General features: G+C 52.1%; 1 protein-coding gene across 1 annotated transcript in view; it reads left to right on the top strand.

Annotated features, from left to right (window-relative positions):
- The first annotated feature begins 8,012 nt into the window (after positions 1-8,012).
- Positions 8,013-19,973, top strand: part of LOC140188927 (signal-induced proliferation-associated 1-like protein 2) — a 117,998-nt gene continuing 106,037 nt past the window's right edge. The window contains 1 exon segment of the mRNA XM_072245578.1: positions 8,013-8,440. The gene's annotated coding sequence lies outside the window, so the exon portion shown is untranslated.

Raw genomic sequence — 19,973 nt, 5'->3', positions numbered from 1 at the left:
GAATGTCAGTGTCACAGTGAATTGTGTCACTGGGTGTCTGTCACAGTGAGGTGCGTCACTGAGTGTCAATGTCACAGTGAGGTGTGTTACTGGGTGTCAATGTCAGAGTGTGGGGTTTATCGGAGTGTGAGTGTCACTGTGAGGGGTATATCGGGGTTTCAATGTCACTATGAGGGGTTTATCGGAGTATCAGTGTCACAGTGAGGTGTGTTACTGGGTGACAGTGTCACAGTGAGGAGTGTATCGGAGTATCATTATCACAGTGAGGTGTGTATCGGAGTGTCAGTGACACAGGAGGTGTGTTACTGGGTGTCAGTGTCACAGTGAGGTGTGTTACTTGGTGTCTGTGTCACGGTGAGGGGTGTATCGGAGTGACATTTTCACAGTGAGGGGTATAACAGTGTGTCAGTGTCACAGTGAGGGCTGTATCAGAGTGTCAGTGTCACAGTGAGGGGTGTATCGGAGTGTCAGTGTCGAAGTGAGGGGTGTATCGGGGTGTCAGTGTCAAAGTGAGGGGTGTATCAGGGTGTCAGTGTCACAGTGAGGAGTGTATCGGAGAGTCAGTGTCACAGTGAGGGGTGTATTGAGTCTCAGTGTCTCTGCGATGGGTGTATCAGAGGGTCATCGGCACAGTGAGGGGTGTATCGGTGTGTGAGTGTCATAGTGTGTGTGTATTGGTGTGTCACTGTCACAGTGAGGAGGTTTATCGGAGCGACTGTGTCACAGTAACTGGTGAATTGGAGGTCAGTGTCACAGTGAGGGGTGTATCGGTGTGTCATTGTCACTGTGAGGGGTGTATCGGAATGTCAGTGTCACAGTGAGGGGTGTATCGGTGTGTCATGTCACAGAAAGGGGTGTTTTGGAGTGACAGTGTCATAGTGATGGGTGTATGGGAGTGCCAGTTTCACAGTCTGGGGTGTATCGGACTGTCAGTGTAACTGTGATGGGTGTATCGGAGTGTCAGTGTCACAGTGAGGAGTGTATCGGAGCCTCAGTGACAGAGTGACGGGTGTATCAGAGTGTCAGTGTCATAGTGAGGGGTGTGTCAGGTGTCAGTGTCACAGTAAGGAGTGTATCGGTGTGTCAGTGTCACAGTGAAGTGTGTCACTGTGTGTCAGTGTCACAGTGAGGTGTGTTACTGGTGTCAATGTCAGAGTGAGGGGTTTATCGGAATGTGAGTGTCACTGTGAGGGGTGTATCAGAGTGCCAGTGTCACAGTGACGGGTGTACCGCTGTGTCAATGTCACAGTGAGATGTGTCACTGCGTGTCAGACACAGTGAGGTGTGTTACTGGTGTCCATGTCAGAGTGAGGGGTTTATCGGAATGTGAGTGTCACAGTGAGGGGTTTATCGGAGTGCGAGTGTCACTGTGACGGGTGTATCGAGATGTCAATGTCACTATGATGGGTTTATCGGAGTATCAGCGTCACAGTGAGGTGTGTATCGGAGTGTCAGTGACACAGGAGGTGTGTTACTGGGTGTCAGTGTCACAGTGAGGTGTGTTACTTGGTGTCTGTGTCACGGTGAGGGGTGTATCGGTGTGTCAGTGTCACAGTGAAGTGTGTCACTGGGTGTCTGTCACATTGATGTGTGTCACTGGGTGTCAGTGTCACAGTGAGGGGTGTATCAGAGTGTCAGTGTCACAGTGAGGAGTGTATTGGAGCCTCAGTGTCACAGTAAGGAGTGTATTGGTGTGTCAGTGTCACAGTGAAGTGTGTCACTGGGTGTCTGTCACAGTGAGGTGCATCACTGGGTGTCAGTGTCACAGTGAGGTGTGTTACTGGGTGTCATTGTCACAGTGAGGGGTATATCGGAATGTGAGTGTCACCGTGAGGGGTGTATCGGGGTGTCAATGTCACTATGAGGGGTTTATCGGAGTATCAGTGTCAGAGTGAGGTGTGTTACTGGGTGACAGTGTCACAGTGAGGGGTGTATTGGAGTGTCAGTGTCAAAGTGAGGGGTGTATCGGGGTCTCACTGTCAAAGTGAGGGGTGTATTGGAGTGTCAGTGTCACAGTGAGGAGTGTATCGGAGCCTCAGTGACACAGTGACTGGTGTATCAGAGTGTCAGTGTCACAGTGAGGAGTGTATCGGAGAGTCAGTGTCACAGTGAGGGGTGTATTGATTCTCATTGTCTCTGCGATGGGTGTATCAGAGGGTCATCGGCACAGTGAGGGGTGTATCGGTGTGTGAGTGTCATAGTGTGTGTGTATTGGTGTGTCACTGTCACAGTGAGGAGGTTTATCGGAGCCACTGTGTCACAGTAACTGGTGAATTGGAGGTCAGTGTCACAGTGAGGGGTGTATCGGTGTGTCATTGTCACAGTGAGGGGTGTATCGGTGTGCCAGTGTCACAGTCTGGGGTGTATCGGAATGTCAGTGTCACAGTGAATTGTGTCACTGGGTGTCTGTCACAGTGAGGTGCGTCACTGAGTGTCAATGTCACAGTGAGGTGTGTTACTGGGTGTCAATGTCAGAGTGTGGGGTTTATCGGAGTGTGAGTGTCACTGTGAGGGGTATATCGGGGTTTCAATGTCACTATGAGGGGTTTATCGGAGTATCAGTGTCACAGTGAGGTGTGTTACTGGGTGACAGTGTCACAGTGAGGAGTGTATCGGAGTATCATTATCACAGTGAGGTGTCTATCGGAGTGTCAGTGACACAGGAGGTGTGTTACTGGGTGTCAGTGTCACAGTGAGGTGTATTATTTGGTGTCTGTGTCACGGTGAGGAGTGTATCAGAGTGAAATTTTCACGGTGAGGGGCATATCGGTGTGTCACTGTCACAGTGAGGGCTGTATCAGAGTGTCAGTGTCACAGTGAGGGGTGTATCGAAGTGTCAGTGTCAAAGTGAGCGGTGTATCGGGGTGTCAGTGTCAAAGTGAGGGGTGTATCAGGGTGTCAGTGTCACAGTGAGGGGTGTATCGGAGAGTCAGTGTCACAGTGAGAAGTGTATCGGAGCCTCAGTGACACAGTGACGGGTGTATCAGAGTGTCAGTGTCACAGTGAGGAGTGTATCGGAGAGTCAGTGTCACAGTGAGGGGTGTATTGATTCTCATTGTCTCTGCGATGGGTGTATCAGAGGGTCATCGGCACAGTGAGGGGTGTATCGGTGTGTGAGTGTCATAGTGTGTGTGTATTGGTGTGTCACTGTCACAGTGAGGAGGTTTATCGGAGCCACTGTGTCACAGTAACTGGTGAATTGGAGGTCAGTGTCACAGTGAGGGGTGTATCGGTGTGTCATTGTCACAGTGAGGGGTGTATCGGTGTGCCAGTGTCACAGTCTGGGGTGTATCGGAATGTCAGTGTCACAGTGAATTGTGTCACTGGGTGTCTGTCACAGTGAGGTGCGTCACTGAGTGTCAATGTCACAGTGAGGTGTGTTACTGGGTGTCAATGTCAGAGTGTGGGGTTTATCGGAGTGTGAGTGTCACTGTGAGGGGTATATCGGGGTTTCAATGTCACTATGAGGGGTTTATCGGAGTATCAGTGTCACAGTGAGGTGTGTTACTGGGTGACAGTGTCACAGTGAGGAGTGTATCGGAGTATCATTATCACAGTGAGGTGTGTATCGGAGTGTCAGTGACACAGGAGGTGTGTTACTGGGTGTCAGTGTCACAGTGAGGTGTGTTACTTGGTGTCTGTGTCACGGTGAGGGGTGTATCGGAGTGACATTTTCACAGTGAGGGGTATAACAGTGTGTCAGTGTCACAGTGAGGGCTGTATCAGAGTGTCAGTGTCACAGTGAGGGGTGTATCGGAGTGTCAGTGTCGAAGTGAGGGGTGTATCGGGGTGTCAGTGCCAAAGTGAGGGGTGTATCAGGGTGTCAGTGTCACAGTGAGGAGTGTATCGGAGAGTCAGTGTCACAGTGAGGGGTGTATTGAGTCTCAGTGTCTCTGCGATGGGTGTATCAGAGGGTCATCGGCACAGTGAGGGGTGTATTGGTGTGTGAGTGTCATAGTGTGTGTGTATTGGTGTGTCACTGTCACAGTGAGGAGGTTTATCGGAGCGACTGTGTCACAGTAACTGGTGAATTGGAGGTCAGTGTCACAGTGAGGGGTGTATCGGTGTGTCATTGTCACTGTGAGGGGTGTATCGGTGTGCCAGTGTCACTGTGAGGGGTGTATCGGAATGTCAGTGTCACAGTGAGGGGTGTATCGGTGTGTCATGTCACAGAAAGGGGTGTTTTGGAGTGACAGTGTCATAGTGATGGGTGTATGGGAGTGCCAGTTTCACAGTCTGGGGTGTATCGGACTGTCAGTGTAACTGTGATGGGTGTATCGGAGTGTCAGTGTCACAGTGAGGAGTGTATCGGAGCCTCAGTGACAGAGTGACGGGTGTATCAGAGTGTCAGTGTCATAGTGAGGGGTGTGTCAGGTGTCAGTGTCACAGTAAGGAGTGTATCGGTGTGTCAGTGTCACAGTGAAGTGTGTCACTGTGTGTCAGTGTCACAGTGAGGTGTGTTACTGGTGTCAATGTCAGAGTGAGGGGTTTATCGGAATGTGAGTGTCACTGTGAGGGGTGTATCAGAGTGCCAGTGTCACAGTGACGGGTGTACCGCTGTGTCAATGTCACAGTGAGATGTGTCACTGCGTGTCAGACACAGTGAGGTGTGTTACTGGTGTCCATGTCAGAGTGAGGGGTTTATCGGAATGTGAGTGTCACAGTGAGGGGTTTATCGGAGTGCGAGTGTCACTGTGACGGGTGTATCGAGATGTCAATGTCACTATGATGGGTTTATCGGAGTATCAGCGTCACAGTGAGGTGTGTATCGGAGTGTCAGTGACACAGGAGGTGTGTTACTGGGTGTCAGTGTCACAGTGAGGTGTGTTACTTGGTGTCTGTGTCACGGTGAGGGGTGTATGAGAGTGAAATTTTCACAGTGAGGGGTATATCGGTGTGTCAGTGACACAGTTAGGTGTGTTACTGGGTGTCAGTGTCACAGTGAGGGGTTTATCGGAGTGTGAGTGTCACTGTGAGGGGTGTATCGGGGTGTCAATGTCACTATGATGTGTTTATCGGAGTATCAGTGTCACAGTGAGGTATGTTACTGGGTGACAGTGTCACAGTGAGAAGTGTATCGGAGTATCATTATCACAGTGAGGTGTGTATCGGAGTGTCAGTGACACAGTGAGGGGAGTATCGGAGTATCAGTGTCACAGTGAGGTATGTTACTGGGTGACAGTGTCACAGTGAGAAGTGTATCGGAGTATCATTATCACAGTGAGGTGTGTATCGGAGTGTCAGTGACACAGTGAGGGGAGTATCGGAGTATCAGTGTCACAGTGAGGTGTGTTACTGGATGTCAGTGTCATAGTGAGGGGTGTATCGGAGTGACATTTTCACACTGAGGGGTGTATCGGTGTGTCAGTGTCACAGTGAGGGGTGTATCGGAGTGTCAGTGTCAAAGTGAGGGGTGTATTGGGGTGCCAGTGTCACAGTGATGGGTGTATCGGGGTGCTGGTATCACAGTCTGGGGTGTATCGGAGTGTCAGTGTCACAGTGAGGGGTGTATCGGAGTGACAGTGTCACTGTGATGGGTGTATCGGAGTGTCAGTGTCACAGTGAGGGGTGTATCACTGTGTCACTGTCACGGTGAGGTGCATCACTTCGTGTCTTTGTAACAGTGAGGTGTGTTACTGGGTGTCAGTGTCACAGTGAGGGATTTATCGGCGTGTGTGTGTCACCGTGAGGGGTGTATCGGGGTGTCAATGTCACTATGAGGGGTTTATCGGAGTATCAGTGTCACAGTGAGGTGTGTTACTGAGTGTCAGTGTTGCTGTGAGGGGTGTATCGGAGTGTCAGTTCACAGTGAGGTGTGTTACTGGGTGTCATTGTCACAGTGAGGGGTGTATCGGAGTGTCAGTGTCACAGCGAGGGGAGTATCGAATGTGTCTTTCACTGTCCGGGGTGTCTCGGAGTGTCACTGTCACAGTGAGCGGTGTATCGGAGTATCATTTTCACAGTGAGGGGTGTATCAGAGTGTCAGTTGCACAGTGATGGGTGTATCGGAGTGTCACTGTCACAGTGAGGCGTGTATCGGAGTGTCAGTGTCACAGTGAGGAGTGTATCGATGTGTCAGTGTCACAGTGCCGGGGTGTATCGGAGTATCATTATCACAGTGAGGTGTGTATCAGAGTGTCAGTGACACAGTAAGGTGTGTTACTGGGTGTCAGTGTCACAGTGAGGTGTGTTACTTGGTGTCTGTGTCACGGTGAGGGGTGTATCGGAGTGACATTTTCATAGTGAGGGGTATATCGGTGTGTGAGTGTCACAGTGAGGGGTGTATTGGAGTGTCAGTGTCAAAGTGAGGGGTGTATCGGGGTCTCAGTGTCAAAGTGAGGGGTGTATCGGAGTGTCAGTGTCACAGTGAGGAGTGTATCGATGTGTCAGTGTCACAGTGATGGGTGTATCAGAGTGTCACTGTCACAGTGAGGCATGTATCGGAGTGTCAGTGTCACAGTGAGGAGTGTATCGATGTGTCAGTGTCACAGTGATGGGTGTATCGGAGTGTCAATGTCACAGTGAGGGGTGTATCGGAGTGTCAGTGTCACAGTGAGGGGAGTATTGGTGTGTCAGTGTCACAGTGATGGGTGTATCGGAGTGTCACTGTCACAGTGAGGCATGTATCGGAGTGTCAGTGTCACAGTGAGGAGTGTATCGATGTGTCAGTGTCACAGTGATGGGTGTATCAGAGTGTCAATGTCACAGTGAGGGGTGTATCGGAGTGTCAGTGTCACAGTGAGGGGAGTATTGGTGTGTCAGTGTCACAGTGAGGGGTGTATTGGTGTGTCAGTGTCACAGTGAGTGGTGTATCGGTGTGTCAGTAACACTGTGGGGTGCAGGTTGAATCAATGCTAAAATGTTTGGTTTAACAGAGTGTCACGTTGCTGACTGTAACCTTGTGTGTCAGGGTTATATCTGTGTGTGTGTGTGTGTGTGTGTGTGTGTGTGTGTTGGTGGGAGGTGCAGGGCACATGCATATTCAGCGATGTTTTGCTATCAGCATGGTTGGGTCCTGTCTGTCTGTGAACTGTGAGTGGGCAGTTGAACAGTCTGGGGCAGTGCAGAAAGCTGTCCAGGTCGGAGACTTGCCGGGAGCTGTTAATTTAATCGGATTCGCCGGAGCGAGAGAGAGCCTCCGTTGGTCGGGTTCGACCATGCACGTTGCGTCCCAGCTGTGTGCGTGATCGGCGAGGCAGGGCAGCGCGGTGTGGACACCCAGACGTCCCCCACGCAGCTGGCTCCGCCACCCCGTGCATCTGGTGAATCCGGCGGGACCGATGCCGTTTGGCCCCGGGGTCGCGGGAGTTGCCTTAGGGACCCCAGCTCCGGATTTATTCCTCGGGGTTCACTCCCGAAGCCTTCCCCTCGGAGCGGGCACAGCCGCAAGGCAGCGGAGTTTTGAGACCAGACCTTTCCTTCCAGTTGAATTGCCAGCCGCGGCAGGCCAGCCCCATCTGCCCGAAGCGAATAGCTTTAAGGCGCCAGTAACCCGACTTCGCCCCTTCTCCTGTCAGTAGAAACCGTCCCGCCGGGTTTAGCCACAGGTGAAATCCAGGAGCTGGACTCGGTTCTCAGAGGTTGTTCGAGTCGCACGCCATTGGGAGCATTTAACAGGCATTGAGAGCTTGTCCCCATTAACAACCCCCGGCTCTAGCAACCTTAAGGAAGCTCCATCGCAGAACTCCAATGAATAATCGCCCAGGACGTGTGCGTGCACCTGTTCGCGCGCGTGTGTGTGTGTGTGTGTGTGTGTGTGTGTGTGTGTGTGTGTGTTCTGGCGTTCACGCGTGACCCCGAAGGGTCTCGGCTCGGAATTGTCGACTGCTTGCTCCCCTGAGTCCGGCTCTCCCTTCCCTTCCCTGAACTCGGCCTCCCCGAGGCGTTTCCCCGCCCCGCGAGTCGGTGGGCATCTCACCGCCCTCCTCCCGGTCGCCGGCCTTCTCCTCCCCACCCGCGGCCGGCGGTCCTGCCCACGGGGTCTATCTTTAGCGCGGCGGGAAACGTAGCGCTCAGTTCCTGAGGATATCTGACCTCTGCGATGCCTGGAAGCCGGCCACGGCCCGACGGAACACAGTTCCCAGTCACTCTTCCTGTCGTTGGGAATCCTGGTGATGGCCCCTCCAGCGGCGGCGATTCCAGCCCGGTCATCCCTGCTTCCGCGGGACTGAGGGGGGCTGCGCTCTGTGCCTGACCCGCGCTGACCCTACCCTGGACGGGATCGCACAGAGGAAACCTTACCCTGGCTGTCCCTGCCCTGGAAGTGCATGGTGTGACAGTGGGAGAGGGAGCTTAGCTCTCTGCCTGCCCAGCCGGCGCTGCCTCCCGCCCTGGGAGAGTGTTTTGACAGGACAGAGGGAGCTTCACTCTGGCCCGAACCGTGCTCAGCCTCCCCCAGGCGACCGGCTCCACGCTCTGCTCGCACGCTCTTCGGATGAAGGTATTTCTGATCGAGTTCCCGGCCGAGTGCCGTCTTACTTTGATGAACCTGATCTTAATCTTTTGTACAACGGGCATATCTGTCCTTTGTTGAACCTCTTAATCATGAGCTGAGTCTTATAAATCTCTTCCACAGTGAAGGAAGCAAGGTGACCCGCGTCTCTGTGTCTCTCTGTCTCTCCCCGTCTCTCTCTTTCTCTGTCTCTATCTTTCTCTGTGTGTGTGTGTCTCTCTCTTTGAGAATGTTCTGTCTGCATGATTCTGGCTAACCTCCGTCTCTCCCTCCTCTCCCGTCCCTCCACACCCCCTGTCTGTTCCCCATACCCACTCTCTCTCTCCCTACCTTCCTCCCTGCTAAGAAGAGGCAACAGAGACCAGGCAGGGAACCACAGACCAGAGAGGCAAATTACCCAGCGTTGCGTAATTTGGAGGGGACTCTGAAAGAGGGGTGGGAGAGGTAGGGAGGGAAGAGGTGGGGGGGTAGGGGAGGGGGTCCAGTTATGTTGACATGGACTGGTTGGGGATACCTAGCGTGGCAAATTGTGTCTGACAAATCTGTTGAGAGTATTATTTTTGAAGAGGTAACCGAGCAGATTTGGCCCGTAGGTGTGGTCTGAGCAGACTTAATGAAGGCCTTTGGCAAGGTCCTGTGTGGAAACTAGGCTGGCGGGTTAGATCGCGTCGGGGAGAGCTGGCCCTGTGGTGGCACGCAAGGCGGACCTGGTAGAGCCGCGGTCAGCACAACGCTTTACGGTACCGGTGACCCGGGTTCAATTCCCACCGCCCACTGTGAGGAGTTTGTACGTTCTCCCCGTGACCACGTGGGTTTCCTCCGGGTGCTCCGGTTTCCTCCCACAGTCCAAAGACGTACCGGTCGGCAGGTTGGTTAATAGTCCTGTGATTATGAGAGGCATAGATAGAGTGGACAGGGAGTATTTGTTTCCCAGGGTTGAAATGTCTAATACCAGAGGGCGTGCATTGAAGGTGTGAGGGGTAAGTTTTTTACTCAGAGAGCGGTGGATGCCTGGTATGGTTGTAGGGGCTTTTAAAATAGGCACATGGATGTGAGGGAGATGGAGGGATGTGGTGGACATGGTGTAGGGAGGAGGGATTAGTGTTTGGGTGTTTTTTATTTGCTCTTCAGCTGGTACAGCGCAGACACAGTGGGCCGAATGGCCGTTCCTGTGTTGTACTCTTCTGTGTTCTACGACATGTGGTGTGCGTCAACGATCGGTACTGGGCCCGTTGCTGTTTGTTGCTTGTGTCAGGGAATGTACGAGGCGCGTCTCGTGGTCTGCGGTTGACACTAACACAGGTGGTATCATAGTGAAGGCTATTTATGAAAAAATTCGCAGGGATCTAGGTCAGTAAGTGGACTGAGAAGTGGTGGATAGTGTTCATTTCTGATAAATGTGAGATATTGTGCTTTGAGAAGTCAAACTGCGGTGGGAGTGGGAGGGGGTGGGGGCTAAGTCTAGGCTTTGAAATCCACCCCCCACAACCCTTTGGTGTCAGGATGTGTATCTGGAGTTGGGGGAGAGCGGTCACCTTGACGTTGTCTCGGGCCTCCTGTAGTTTGGCCTGCATGGGGGGGAAGGTGGTGTTAAAAGAGGGCGTCGCTATGGCAACACCGCCGAGCTAGGCCTTGACGCTAAACTCGGCCTCAAGTTGAATGCAACCCAGTACAAGTGAGGAAGTCACCAAGGGCATTGTACTTCCAACCTGTTTGTTTGGTGGTGGGAGGGGTGGGGTGGGGGATGCTGGGAGAGACGAATAGCAGGATGTCCTCTGCTGGTCAGCCTGTGGCCTACAGCATTGTTCGCAGGCCGAGCCCTCTGCCAGAGGCCCCTTCCTGCCTCTCCTGCGCATCCTGGTCACTGGCACTGGGCTGCCACGGCCCAAAGCGAGCTTGGCTTCATGATGCTGGGGGTTGTTTGTCTCCGAGCGTCCCGCCCGAGCTGCTGCCGGGTTTGGCCTCGGGCGGCGAGCTGGGGGGGCCATTTTGTGACTCAGGACGTGGGGGCTGAGGCTAGCAGAAGGGGAAACTTTGGCCATATTGTATCATTTCTTGTCGGATAACGCTACCACGGGGGGGATCTTTGACCGCGGTAAAGGTGTGATATTCCGTATGTAAGTAGGGAGAGCACGTGGGCTTTGGTTTAACATATCACTCGAAGGATTATTAGTAATGGCATGAATTTCCTTCCCCACAGCCCTCCCACGCGCGCTCCCTCCCCGCCACCCCTTCCGCAGCCTGGGGCTCCCTCGGCCTAGTTCTAATGGAGCTATCACGGGCATTAATGTTCACCCTGTTGACGTGAGGCTTGACTCGGAGGAAGGCATACACAGCTATCCCGACGTCAGCTCTGCCGAGCGTAAAAGTTATATTCTTGATTTTTATCCATACGGCTTTCTGGATGTTTTCTCAATCCTGCCGGGCTTTGTGTCTCTCTCTGGTGTCTGTCACACCCACTGCCACTTCCCCTCCGCCTCTGTGTGTGTGAATTATTCTCTGTCCCTCCCTCTTCACCCTCCCTTTGTTCTCATTCCCCTGCCCCAGTGACCTGTCTCCACCCATCGTTCCTCCCCTCAAATCCCGTTTCGTTTTCCTCCTCGTCTCTCACACTCTTTATCTCTCTGTCTCTCTATCCCAGTCTCTTTTTTCACCCTCTCTCTCTTCACAATCTCCTTCTCCCTCCCCACTCTCCCTCCCCTCTCCCCCCTCCCTTCTCCACCTCCCCATCCCCTTCCTCTCCCCATCTCCCTTCCTCTACCCTCCTCTCTCCCTCACCCCTCCCTCCCTCCCCTTCTTTTCCACTCCCCTCCCCCTCCTCTCCCCCATCTCCACAAACCCCTCCTCTACACCCATCTCCCCCTACCCTCTTCCCCACCCTTCCCCTTTCTCCTTCACCTCTCCACCCACGTTCGCCCTCTCCCCTCCCACCTCCCGTCTCACCCCTCTCCTTCATCCTCTCCCATCCTCCCACCCCGACTCCCTCTCTCCCTCCCTCCACTTATTTCCCCTTGCCCCTCCCTTCCCCATCCTCTCCCCCTCCTTCTCTCCCTCTTCTCCCTTCCTTCTCTCTCCCCTCTCCCCCTCCCCTCCACATCCCCCTCCTCTCCCATTTCTACCCCACCCCTGTTCTCCCCCACTCTCCACCTCCCCTTTCCCATCCCTCTCACCACTCCCTCCCTCACTCTTGCCCTTCACCCTCTCCCCTCAACTTCCTTCCACCCCACCACATTCGCCCCCTCACCCTCGGCCCCCCTCTCCTCCCCTCCCCTCTTCCCCATCCCTCCCAATTTCCTTCCCCTTCTTCACCCTCTCTCCCCCTCTCCTCTCCCCTCCCACCTCCACTCTCACCCCGCTCTCCTTCACCCTCCCCCTCTCCTCATCCTCCCACCCCACCTCCCTCCCCTTCTTTCCCCTTGCTCCTCTCCCCTCCCCTCATCCTCCCACCCCACCTCCCTCCCCTTCTTTCCCCTTGCTCCTCTCCCCTCCCCTCCCCTCCTCTCCCCTCCCTCCCCCTTGCCCCTCATCTCCCCTTCTATCCCCCTCTCACCCCTCTCTCCTTCATCCTCTCCTCATCCTCCCACCCCACCACCCTGTCTCCCTCCCTCCACTTTTTCCCCTTGCCCCTCCCTTCCCCTCCTTCTCTCCCACTTCTCCCTTCCTTCTCTCTCCCCCTCTCCCCTTCACCTCTCCCATTTCTACCCCACCCCTGTTCTCCCCACTCTCCACTTCCCATTCCCCCACCACTCACTCCCTCCCTCACTCTTGCCCCTCACCCTCTCCCCTTCCTCTTCCTCCCACTCCACCACACTCGCCCCTCACCCTCGACACCTCTCCCCTCTCCCTCTTCTCCCCTCCCCTCTTCTCCCCTCCCCTCTTCTCCCCTCCCCACTGTTCTCCCCCTTCTCCCCTCCCCCTCCTCTCCCCCTCCCCCTCCCCTCCTCCCCTCTCCCTCCTCCACTCTCCTCTCCCCCTGCTCCCCCACCGGCTGGTCACAGTCTCCCTCCACGAAAAGCAGGCGCCATTTCACCAGGAATCTCGACTGCCCTTTTCTCCCCACCTCTCTGCCCGCCGAGTTCCTCCGACATCTGGTTTGCTGCCCCAGGCTCTCTGCAGCTTGTGTCCCTGTACCAAGCCCCCAATTCACTTCCACGCCACGATCACCTCACCGGCGCAGTCTGTCGACCAGTAGACCCAAACCCCTTTCCACACCGGGACATAATTTCCACTCCCACCTTCCCCCCCGCCCCCACTTCCGTTTAAACAGCGGCTGTCCGGGGTGCCATTATGGAGGTGTCAGAGCCCCGTCCTCCCTGGGGAATGGTTTGGCCTGGTTTAAAATGGTCATGTGTGCCGAAAAGCCTGCCCTGCATGCTGTTCGTTGAAAGCCAGCCCGTGGCGCCGGGGCATCAGCACTGGACTCTGAGACAAGTGGTCAGGGAGATTTTGGGGCCCGAGTCCATTGTTGTGTTCTTTATACGTACCGTGGGTTACTAAGAACAAACTATATTCTGGAAGAATTAAATCTAGAACTTTTATTTACAACAGCAAACAGCAACCACGTTTTCACCACGCAGTTTCTAGATCATTCTGTCATTTCTGCACATGCTCCGAACTCTGTCCAATTACGTTCTTACACGTGATGTCACCACATCTTCCTTTCCTTAAAAATGAAAAACAATTAGCAACGTTCCTCAAAACAAATGCCTAATTTAACACGTCTCTATCAGTCTCTCTGGGGGTTTACGAACACGAGGAGAGCTTCTAAGTGGTGCACATAGTTCTTGTGTTTCGTTGTTATTTTCATATTTTGTCTGGTCTGCATCAGTTAACTGAAACTCTGAAGTTGGCTCTTTCTTGAGGTCTTTGCGATTTCTTCTTAACACCGCTCCTTCTTCTGTTTGGACCAAGTATGATCTGGGTTGCAGTTCTTCAAGTACTGTAGCTTTCTGTGTCCATGTGTTCATTTTGTCTTGTATCCTCACTTCATCTCCTTGTCCTTCAGACAAACGTCTACTTAGATCAGTCAACTCACGTTCCACTGCTTCCTTATACTGTGCCCGCTGTGAGCGTTCTTGCTCCAGACGGTGATGAAACTGAATCTCATATTCTCTCAATGTCTCTTTCATTATCGCTTACATTGAAGCAACCTCCTCCTGCCGTCGCTTTCTCACATCATCAATTGCCTCCTGTTTGGTCGGCTCAGTCACTGCAGCTACTGCTTTTGTATTCTCCATGTCAGCATGGAGCCTCTGTGAGCTGGACCTGCAGTCGAGTTACGTCACCTTCTGCCGACTGTAATGCAACATTCTGTCGCTCCAGCTCTGTTCTTAGTTGATGCCATAATGCAAAAGGCACTTTTCTACATGGATGTAATACGGGCCGCACTGTGTTGTCAAGTTTAATCGTGTGCTCCCCTGGAAGACAACCAAGCCCTTTGAACAAGTCCTCATACTCTTTCATCAAGTCACTGTGTTCTGGCTCTGGGTCACTATCCAAGACTAAAACCCTTTTCACCAAATTCAGTCCCTCGCAGGCAGATGGGCCCAGTATTGACTCTACATTCGTCGGCACCAACACAAATGAAAGCGTGTGCACAATATTTTTTGTGTGATGCTTTTTGACACACTTGTTCCTTCAACTGGAATGTCTGCACCTGAATACCCAGTCACTTTTATATTTGTCTGATGTAATTTTGGTCTTGGCTTTAATGCATTAAACTCAGATTCTGCAAGAACATTTACTTGTGCTCCAGTATCCAACTTAAACAGAATAATGTTTTAGTTCATTTGCAATGGCATAGTCCAGTCATTCTTACTTTGTTTGTTTCCACAAAGCACATCGATATAAAACTCCTCGCGTTCATTTTCAAGCACTGCATTTACGTGTTTTATTTCCTTTCTACTTCTGCAACAGTGTGAAAAATGATTACTCTTACTGCAGGTGTTGCACATTTTCCGATACGCTGGACACTTTTTTTAGATGATGTTGCCACCCACGGCGATCACAAAGTTTTTTTTCTTTCAGATAACATCTTGCTCTCTGTTGGTTTTGTTGTCGCTGCATTATTTTTTCTAATATGTTCGCGCTTTACAGCGTCTACGCAGCCATTCTCGATAAAAAAAACTCCTTAGCCTGCGACATCACGGTCTCAGAAGCTTTGCAGAGTGCCACAGATTTTTCCAAATTCAAATCTTGTTCTAACAGTCTTTCTCTCAGACCATATCCAGAATGCCGCAAACAATTCTGTCTTTAATGAGAGAGTCTGTAAGCTCTGCAAACTCACAACCGTGTAAGCGGAACAAGTGCTACACATGCCCTTACACTTCCTCCCTTACCACCATTCAGGGCCCCAGACAGTCCTTCCAGCTGAGGCGACACTTCACCTGTGAGTCGGCTGGGGTGATATACTGCGTCACCCGGTGCTCCCGATGCAGCCTTCTATATATTGGCGAGACCCGACGCAGACTGGGAGATCATTTCCCTGAACACCTACGCTCTGTCTGCCAGAGAAAGCAGGATCTCCCAGTGGCCACACATTTTAATTCCACATCCCATTCCCATTCTGATATGTCTATCCACGGCCTCCTCTACTGTAAAGATGAAGCCACACTCAGGTTGGAGAAACAACACCTTATATTCCGTCTGGGTAGCCTCCAACCTGATGGTATGAACATCGACTTCTCTAACTTCCGCTAATGCCCCACCTCCCCCTCGTACCCCATCCGTTATTTATTTATTTATATACACACATTCTTTTTCTCCCTCTGTCTCTCTCACTATACCTCTTGCCCATCCTCTGGGCTTTCCCCCCCTCCCCCTTTTCTTTCTCCCTGGGCCTCCTGTCCCATGATCCTCTCATAACCCCTTTGCCAATCACCTGTCCAGCTCTCGGCTCCATCCCTCCCCCTCCTGTCTTCTCCTATCATTTCGGATCTCCCCCTCCCCCTCCAACTTTCAAATCTCTTACTAGCTCTTCCTTCAGTTAGTCCTGACGAAGGGTCTCGGCCCGAAACGTCGACTGTACCTCCTCCTAGAGATGCTGCCTGGCCTGCTGCGTTCACCAGCAACTTTTATGTGTGTTGCTCACATCTTTTACTGTGGTTTCTCAACTCCGTAACAAATTGATCAATCGTTTGACCAGGTCTCAGCCGACATTTGAAAAATTTATTGCGCTCATATGTCACGTTACGCTTTGCTATACAAAATGCGTCAAATTTGTCAATTATCGCTTTAGATTCAAATTATCTCCATTTTCAAAAGTAAAATGGTTATATACCTCAATTGCATCATCCCCTATTATGTGGAGTAGAATTGCAGCTTTCGCTTTTTCCGTTTTATTATCTGCTCCGATCGCCAATAAATAAATTTCAAAACACTGTTTAAATCTTTTCCAGTTTCCAGCTACGTTTCCAGTCAGCTGAAGCGTCGATGGGGGTTGCAAAACTTCTATTTCTAAAGCTGTTAGCAAACAACAAAAAAGTTTGTGCTTTTTTTTTTGATTATCTTCGCTTTTCCCATGTTAGCGAAATGTATTATTCTTCCAGACCGTCTTCTGACACCATGTTGTGTTCTTTCTACGTACCGTCGGTTACTAAGAACAAACCATATTCTGGAAGAATTAAAACTAGAACTTTTATTTACAACAGCAAACAGCAACCACGTTTTCACCATACAGTTTCTAGATCATTCTGTCATTTCTGCACATGCTCCGAACTCTGTCCAATCACGTTCTTACATGTGACACGTGATGTCACCACATCCGTAGGACTCTCAAAGCTGCTGCGCAGGTTGACTGTGGTTATGAAGGAGTACGGTGCATTGGCCTTCATCAATCATGGGACTGAGTTCAAGAGCCGAGAGGTAATGTTACAGCTCTACAAGACCTTAGTCAGACCCCACGTGGAGTACTGTGTTCATTTCTGGTCACCTCACTACAGGAAGGATGTGGATACTATAGAGAGAGTGCAGAGGAGACTTACAAGGATGTTGCCTGGATTGGAGAGCACGCCTTATGAGAATAGGTCGAGTGAAAACATAGAAAATAGGAGCAGGAGTAGGCCATTCGGCCCTTTGAGCCTGCACCGCCATTCAGTATGATCATGGCTGATCATCCAACTCAGAACCCTGTACCTGCCTTCTCTCCATTCCCCCTGATCCCTTTAGCCACAGGGGCCATATCTAACTCCCTCTTAAATATAGCCAATGAACTGGCCTCAACCGTTTCCTGTGGCAAAGAATTCCAATGGATTCACCACTCTCTGTGTGAAGAAGTTTTTCCTCATCTCGGTCCTAAAAGGCTTCACCTTTATCCTTAAACTGTGACCCCTCGTTCTGGACTTCCCCAACATCAGGAATAATCTTCCTACATCTACCCTGTCCAATCCCTTTAGAATTTTATACGTTTCAATAAGATCCCCACTCAGTCTTCTAAATTCCAGCGAGTATAAGCCTAGTCGATCCAGTCTTTCATCATATGAAAATCCTGCCATCCCAGGAATCAATCTGGTGAACCTTCTTTGTACTCCCTCTATGGCAAGAATGTCTTTCCTCAGATTAGGGAACCAAAACTGAACACGGCTTGGCCTTTTCTCCATGGAGCGATGGAGGATGAGAGGTGACCTGACAGAGGTGTATAAGGTGATGAGAGACATTGATCGTGTGGATAGCCAGAGGCTTTTTCCCAGGGCTGAAATGGCTAACACGAGGGGGCATAGTTTTAAGGTGCTTGGAAGTAGGTACAAGGGGGATGTGAGAGATAAGTTTTTCATACAGAGAGTAGAATGCACTACCAGAGATGGTGGTGGAGGCGGATACAATAGGGTCTTTTAAGAGACTTTTAGATACATGGAGCTTAACAAAATAGAGGGCTATGCAGTGGAGAAATTTTAGGCAGTTTCTAGAGTAGGTTTCATGGTCAGCACAACATTGTGGGCCAAAGGATGTATAAGAACCTATGTTTCTATGAATAAAAATTGGAAAGGGTCGACAAGGACATGCCAATTTTTTTTTAAGCCTCCGGAGGAAGTAGTGAGCTCTTTTGGCCAAGGCGCCTATGCGGTTAGATCAGGACAGGCTATCAGTGATGTTCATACCTCGGAACGTCAAGCCCTCAACTCTGTCAACCTCAAAGCTCTAGAGTCAGACGATGGCATGTGCACCTCCCCTTCCCTGAAGTCAAGGGACCGGCACTTCTGGTTGTGTGGTGTGTGTGGGTGTGAGGCAGCTCGGCCTCTGCTCAGTGAGACACCACAGGCTGCTGAGAGGCGCAAAGGAGTGGCCCACAGGTTACTGAGTCATTGGATTGGGGGGGGTGGGGGTGTGTGTGTTGGGGGGGGGAGTTTGTGATGTAAAACCAGTCTGGGCCTGCCTGCTGTCGAAGGCGTTCGGAACCAGGGACTCTGACACAGAAACAGAGTCAGGTTTACGATTTGTTTTTGTACGGTCGCGGCCTCGCTCTTGGCGGATTTTTCCCACACACACACGGGAGCGGTTCGCCCCTGCCGCCTTCCCGGGCAGACCGGGAGACGGCTGACCCTCAGCCGTTATCGGTATTCTTCAGAGATTGTCTGCCCGCTGTCAGTGGTCACATAAACAGGATCTGTGATGTGCACCGGCTGCTCGCGCGACCGTCCACCACCCGATCCCACGGCTTCACGTGACCCTGATCGGGGGGGAGGGGTGGGGCGCTAAGCAGGTGCTACACCTGCAGGCTAGCGGAAGGAAGGAGCGCCTCACACCTCCTCTGGTAGAGACGTTGAGACGTAGCTCCACCCCCGTGACCCATCGCAGCACAGTGCAATACTGGGGAAGAGCTTTGCAAGCTATGACAGGAAATTTGAAGTGCAAGATACTGAAGTGACGAATGAGAGAAAGTCTGCAGGTGCTGGAAATCAAAGTAGTGACACACACGAGGTGCTGGAGGAACTCAGCAGGCCAGGCAGCAACGGAGGAAATAGTCGACGTTTCAGGCCAAGACCCTTTGTCGAGAGTTGTCGGGGGAGAAAGATGAGAAGTCAGGGTGAGGAGGTGGGGTTGTGGGGGAGACATACCAAGGGGGTAGGTGATTGGTGGAACCGGGAGAGGGAGGAGGGGGTGAAGTACAGAGCTGGGAAGTTGATCGGTGAAAGGGACACTGGGCTGGAGAAGTGGGGGGGGTCTGATCGGAGAGGACAGAAGGCCGTGGAAGAAAGGGGAAGGGAAGGAGCACCAGAGGGAGGTGATGGGCAGGTGAGGAGATAGAGGGAAATGGGGATGGGGTGGAGGGCAGTTACTGGAAGTTTGAGAAATTGATGTTTATGCCATCAACCCAAGGAAGCTACCCAAGATGGAGTCTAAGGTGTTGCTCCTCCAACCTGAATGTGGTGTTGTTAAGGGGTCCAGAGATCTGATTGTGGAGGGGAACAGGTCGTTCCTAAAATGTTGAGTATAAGTCTTCAAGCTCTGGGAGGATAGTAGTAAAGAGGAGGGGGCACGTCCTGGGTGGTGAGGGAGCTTAATGATGGATGCACCCTTCCTGAGGCAAGGGCCTGTTGTCTCCATGGTAACCGCTCTCAAGACAGAGCCGGTTGAAGCCCCTCTGCCATTCCCTCAGGTGAGGGGGCAGACTAGGGGATAAATTTTTACTTTTATTCCCCCCCCCTCCTCCCCTCACATCCCACACACGGCCTCACGCAGTCTGGGGGGGGGGTGTCACGGGAGTCCCGCGGGACCTGGGGAAGGTGAAATCTCCCTCAGACCGAGCTACTCTCCGCCTCAGCCGGGACCTGTGCCCTCGGGCGTCCGGAGTGAGTCTTGAACTCTGTCCCTCCGACCTCTCACTGGGGTAGAACGAGTCGAACTCCCTCCCCTTCGACCTCTCACTGGGGTAGAATACGCCTTGAAGTCTGTCCCCCCTGACCCGCTGACTGCGGTAGAATGGGAAAGGGTTAACACCGAGCTCAGACCAACACCTGGAACTGGAGGTGAAGCATACCGCAGAAGTTGGAAATCTGAAGTGAAAACAGAGTACTGGAAATACTCAGCAGGTCAGGCAGCATCCGTGGAGTGAGAGAAATATTGACGTTCCCGTCTCTAACCAAGGCTGTCTCGTCCTGGCGATACCCTTGCAAGTCTGTTCTATACCCTTTCCAGTTTAACCACATCTTTCCTACCAGGTGGAGACCAAAACCGTACACACCCCAAGTGCGGCCTCGGCAGCACCGTGTACATCTGCGGCACAGTATTTTGGCCAAGAGAGTGCAGTGTTAGCATTCATTCTGAGAGGATTAGAACATAGATCATAGAACAGTACACGCCCTTTGGCCTTTTAACCCACCCCAAGATCAATCTAACCCTTCCCTCCCATTATAGCCCTCCACTTTTCTCATCCACGTACCTTTCCAAGAGTGTCTTAGATGTCCCTAATAGAGTCATGGAGAAGTGCAGCACAGAAACAGGCCCTTCGGCCCATCTAGTCCATGCCAAAAACTGCCCAATCCCGCTGACCCGCCCCGGGACCACTGCTCTCCATACCCCTGCC

This window comes from Mobula birostris, chromosome 28 (genome assembly GCF_030028105.1).
Source record: "Mobula birostris isolate sMobBir1 chromosome 28, sMobBir1.hap1, whole genome shotgun sequence".
NCBI classification, from domain to species: domain Eukaryota; kingdom Metazoa; phylum Chordata; class Chondrichthyes; order Myliobatiformes; family Myliobatidae; genus Mobula; species Mobula birostris.
The sequence above is the reverse complement of the archived record's forward strand: the minus strand, read 5'-3'. Positions and strand labels throughout refer to the sequence as shown.